Genomic DNA, 5,000 nt, shown 5'->3' with positions numbered 1-5,000 from the left:
CCACCCGCCCGCATTCCCCCAACCCCCGCCTGCCTCACCCCCACCCCCCACCCCCGCCCGTGATTGTGGTCAGTCCATTTTGAAATCCATGTTCTCGTGACCGCAAGTGCATTTTCCCCCACCCACGCACCCACGTGTTGTCTTTGGACTTTGTCGCCGTCTAGGCACAGATAGATGTTTATTTCCACTTGTATGGGGGTCAGAGTGTATCCTTCCTTTCCTTTCTAGCTTCTGGGCTTTGCGTGTCTGCTTCCGAAAGACCTCCTCCGTTCGAGAAAGGATGAGTTCCTGCGTTGTTCTCTGAGCGCTGGCCTGGTTTCGGTTTGCCAGTCCCCGCCTTCCCTCCCTCCCTCCCTCCCTCCCTCCCTCCCTCCGTCCGGGCAGCCGGGGATCTTGCTCGTGCCCCTCTGGGCAGCCCGTGCCAGCCTCCCCGGGCACCGCCGGCGTCTCCGTGGGATTTCCCCCCGCCCAGGAATCGCGTGGGGAGTGCGTCTCCTCCGAGGCAGCCTCCCGGCGACATCTTCCCGGCTTCCCCCGCCCCCCCACCCCGTCTGCTGCCGGGGTCGCGCCGTGTCGTGCCGACCCGGGAGCTAGCTCCGAGACGGACGCCTCGGGGCCGCGCCAGACGCCCGCCGCCTCGCCCCGGGCTGAGCTCGGGCGTTTGGGCGGCCCGGCGGCGCTGCAGCGTCCTCGGTGGCCGGCCGGCGACCGGGATCCGGCCCGGGGACGTTGGAGCCGGTTGTCGGGAGCCACCTGGCGGCCGCTTTTATATTGTCCCTTGTCTCTGGAGCTTCGGCGGCGACCTTCGTGAGGGCTGTGACTCGGCCGCCGGGCCCGAGGCAGAGTTCCGGGAGCCAGGCGACGCTGGTGGCGACTGTCCCGGTGGCGCCCAGGCGTGGGCGCCTCCTGCTGTCGCTTGAGATTGGGCGTGCAGGTCTGTGAGGGTGTGACCGTCGCCGCGCTCTCGAGCCGGCTTGAGGGACCGCCTGGCCTGGTCGACCAGCATCCGACCGCGCCCCTCCGGCCGCGGGGACCGACCCGGCCATCCGACCCGACCTGGGCCGGGCCGCCGCGGTGGGAAGGGAGAGGGTCTTTCGCGCCCTCCGGAGCGCCTGTGGATGGATGGGCGGTCGGGCCTTCTCCTGGCTCACCCTTTGGAGCGTTCGTTCCCCGACCCCCTCCCCACCCCCTCCCTCCCCGGGTCCCCACAGCGCCCCGCTCCGGAGGTGGGGACCGGCCCGGGCCCGTGCGTTTAGGCCGGTGGAGGGCGCGACGGGCTCGGTGGTGGGCGCGCGTGGGTCCCGGTGGTCGGATTCATTCTGACCGATGTTTTTCCGAGTCGGACTCCAGAGGTGGGGACCGGAGCGGCCTGGGCCGCGAGGGGTGACCCGGAGAGACCGGCACGGGCCAACACGGGTGCGGTCCCTCGTGGGCTCCGGTCGCCTGGGAGGCGCCTCCCTGGGAAAATGTTTCCAAGTCCCCCTGGGTCCGGGGGCGTGGACGGACCGGGCCCTGCTCGCGCGGGTGGCCGGGCCGGGGAGGGGAGGGCGCACCCGGCCCTTCAGCGTGCCCACGTGGGTCCCGGTCGGCGGACGCGACTTTTTCTCACCCTGCCCCGCCCCCTCCTCCACCGCGAGTCCCGGCCGGGGGGTGGGGACCGGCCCGAGCCGTACTGGGTGGCCCGGATAGGGCGGCCTGGGCCCGGGCGCGGTCCCTCGTGGGGCCCGCTCGCCGGAGGCGGCCGAGTGGGATATTTCTTTTTCTCTAACCAAGTCCTCGCCCGGAGAGAGACTCGGAGGGACCGGTACCTGCCCGCGCGGGCGAACCGGGGAGGGCGACCCCGGCCCGCTCGCTGCCTCTCCCACGTTTTCCCGCCCCTCCCGCCCCGCCCCCACTTTGCCACCACGCTCCTCGGGTCGACCAGGTGGCCCCGAGGGCTCCGGGACTGGTGTGGATGGGGAAGGGTTGGGGACAGGTGGCGGGACCGAGGTCCCGGGGACCCCCCCTGCGATTCGTGGATGGGCCCCGCTGCCGGGCGTCGTGATTTTTTTCGCCCGAAATGGGCCTTTTTTGCCACCAGATAGGTGCTGACACGGTCTTCCCTGGCGTCTGTCGCTGAGGACTTTGGGACTCCGGACGCATGCAGGGCTCTGGGCTTGGGACTGCCGCCTGGCACCCGAACCGGCCCTTGCCGCTTGAGCCGCCCGCCTGGGCCTGCGCGCCGGCTCTCGTGTGTGCGCCCGGCTGACCCGGCCCGCGGTGCCGCCTCCGGTCTCTGGCTCACCCGAGGGCGGCGGGGCGAGGTGGCGCGTGGGTCTTCTACCCTGTGTGACTCCCACCCCCCGCCGCAGGCACCCGGTGGTGGCTGAGACGACCCCACCCCGCAGGCTCCGTGCCACGTGTCAGGCGTTCTCCTCGCGGGGTCGTCGGCCACTGTTGCCTGAGAGCCAGAAAAGGAGGTGTGGGGGGGCGGCTGCCTGCCGGTGAGGCTGAAGCAGGCTCCTCGGATGATGGTCCTCACCGTGCCCCTCTCCTTCGGGACTTTCTGGCCCCTGGCTTGCTGGATTGACTGATCGATGTGGTGCTGTCGCGCTCTCCTGGGCCGGACCTAAGTCGTGCCAGACGAGGGACGGACGTTCCTGGCGAACGGGACCGCTCTTCTCGTTCTGTCCGCGGGCCCCTCGCCTCTCTTTTCACGCCCTCCCGGCCTGTCGAGGGGGTGTGTGGAAGGCAGGGGTGGTGGTCTCCGGCCCTGACCCTCGGTCTCCCGCCCCCTGCCTCACGGGGCGGGCGGGTCCGTGGTCCTCGGACGCAGCAGACACTCTCGCTTCGCCTCCTTGGCGTGTGCCTCGCGAGCGGTCCTCCCCGCGTCGGTGGGGGGGGGGCCGTCCCGCCGCTGCGCTGCGCGCCCCTGCTGGCGCGTGAGCGTGCCTTGCTTGGCCGTCGGTGGTGCCCCTGGAGCGCTCCAGGTTGTCCCTCAGGTGCCCGAGGCCGAGCGGCGGTGTCGTTCCCTTTTCCCAGCGTGCTCCTCGGGTCCCCGCCGCGGTGGTGTGTCCCCTGAGTGGCTCTCTTGGGGGGGTCGAGACGGTAAGGGAGGCGTGCCTCTGTTCCCCCCCCTCGGTGGGGGGCCGGGTGCCGCCTCGTCGCGGTCGTCCTCCCACGGCTGTGCGGTGGGGGGGATCGTGTTGGGTCGGGGGGCGGCTGAGGTTGTGCCCCCGGCTGCGGCCGCGAGCGCTCCTGTGAGCCGTGTGCTTACCCATACCGCAGACCCCCCCCCCCCACACACCCCGTCCATTTGTGGACTGGGCGGCTTGTGGAGCCACCTCCGCGGGCCCAAAGGGGAGACGATGGGTGGGGGATGATGCACCCTCGGTGAGAAAGCCTTCTCTAGCGATCCGAGAGGGAGCCTTGGGGTACCGGACCCCCCAGCCGCTGCCCCTCCCAAGCGTGCAGTCGCCATGGTGGCGTCTGCCAGAGCACGTGGGCAGAGCCCCTCGCCTTCGCGGGAGGGCTTGCGCCGGCCCCGCGGTGGGGCCGTGCGCCGCTCTTTGCCTACCGCGGCCCGCGCCTCCCCCCTCTGAGTCGGGGGAGGGTCCCGCCAGGCCGGCGTCCGGCGTGGGGCCGCGTGTGCGCGTGTGCGTGTGCGTGCGGTGACCCCCGTGGCGAGCTCAAGGGGGCGGGGACGCCCGGACGTCCCGACTCCCCAGTCCCGCAGCCACGAGGAGCCCGTCGCGCCTGCCCTCACCGCGAGTCGCAGCCGGCGGCGGTGTGTGGGCGCGGTGCGGGTCGCCTCGCTCGGGAGCGTTTCCCTGGGGCGCGAGCCCCGGCGGTCGGACTTGGATGAAGGCGGACCTGGCGGGGACAGAGGGGTTGAGTTTGGGTGGACGGGTTCCTCCGTGGCACGCGGGGGAGACCGTCGCACGCAGGGCCTGGCGGCGGGGCCGGGTCGCGGGGAGGCCCCAGGGTGGCTGGGGCCGGCCGGCGTCTCAGGCGTCGTGGGACCGCCCTCGTGTGTGTGGCGGTGGGACCCCGCGCTTGTTTTCCTGGTGGCCCGGTCGTGTCTCGGCCCTTCCTCTCCCTGGGCAGCGCCCCCGTGCCTCTGCCCCGCGGCCCTCGCCGTGTGTGCGTGCCGCCCCCTCCCCGTCGCCGCCGGCCCTCCCACGACCCCCCAACCCCCACGTCCCCTTCCCCGTCTGGGACCGAGCAGGCCTCGCCCTCGTGAGAGTGTCGCCCCCCCCGGCCGCCTCGGCCGGCGGCGTCCCCGGGTGGAGTGCTCACGGTTCCTGAGGCGGGGAAGTCGGGCGCGCGGCAGAGGTGTGTGTGGGGCCCTGCGGGGTGGCCGGTGTGCGCGCGGGAGAGTGTTCTTGCGGGCCGGCCGCGGCTCGTGGGTGTTTGGCGGAGGTGGTCGCGAGCCCCGTGAGGGGGGCCGGGCCCCTGGGGGGGCCGAGGAGGCCAGTCGGCGTCCTGGGTGCCGCGGGACCGCCCCTGCGCTGGAGGCCTCTGGCGGTGAGACCCCGTGTCGTGCCCCGGCGGCCGACTCGCGTCCGGGCCCTTAGGCCCGGCCCCTGGGCCCCTGGGCCCCCTCGCGGCGGCGCGCGGCCGCCCCCTCCCGCCACGGCCTCTGTGACGTCGTCGCCGCGTCTGCGCGTCGGCGGCCGAGCCAGCCGCGCCTCGTCGGCCCTCTCTCCCGTCCGTCCACCCGCCTCGTCCGTCGCGTCTGCCGACCCCTGGGCCGCGTCCCGGTGTGTTTCGCTCCCCGAGCCTGCCGCGGCTCCGCTCCGTGATCCGCCGCCACCGCCGCCCGTCTGCCGACGTCGTTGTGTGTTGGGCGAGGGGGGGGGGCCGGCCGCCGTCTGTCCCCCCCGCCGTGCCGCGCCCCGCCCCGCCCCGGCGCGCTCGCCTGAGCGCGGGTCGTCGGGTCCCCGGCCAGCCGTCGTGGACCGGCCGCCGTGTCCGCACCGCCCCGCTCCCGGCGGGCGGGCGGGGAAGGGGGGTCCGGG

The sequence above is a fragment of the Balaenoptera ricei genome, unplaced genomic scaffold (genome assembly GCF_028023285.1).
Source record: "Balaenoptera ricei isolate mBalRic1 unplaced genomic scaffold, mBalRic1.hap2 scaffold_343, whole genome shotgun sequence".
Taxonomy (NCBI): Eukaryota; Metazoa; Chordata; class Mammalia; order Artiodactyla; family Balaenopteridae; genus Balaenoptera; species Balaenoptera ricei.
The sequence above is the reverse complement of the archived record's forward strand: the minus strand, read 5'-3'. Positions refer to the sequence as shown.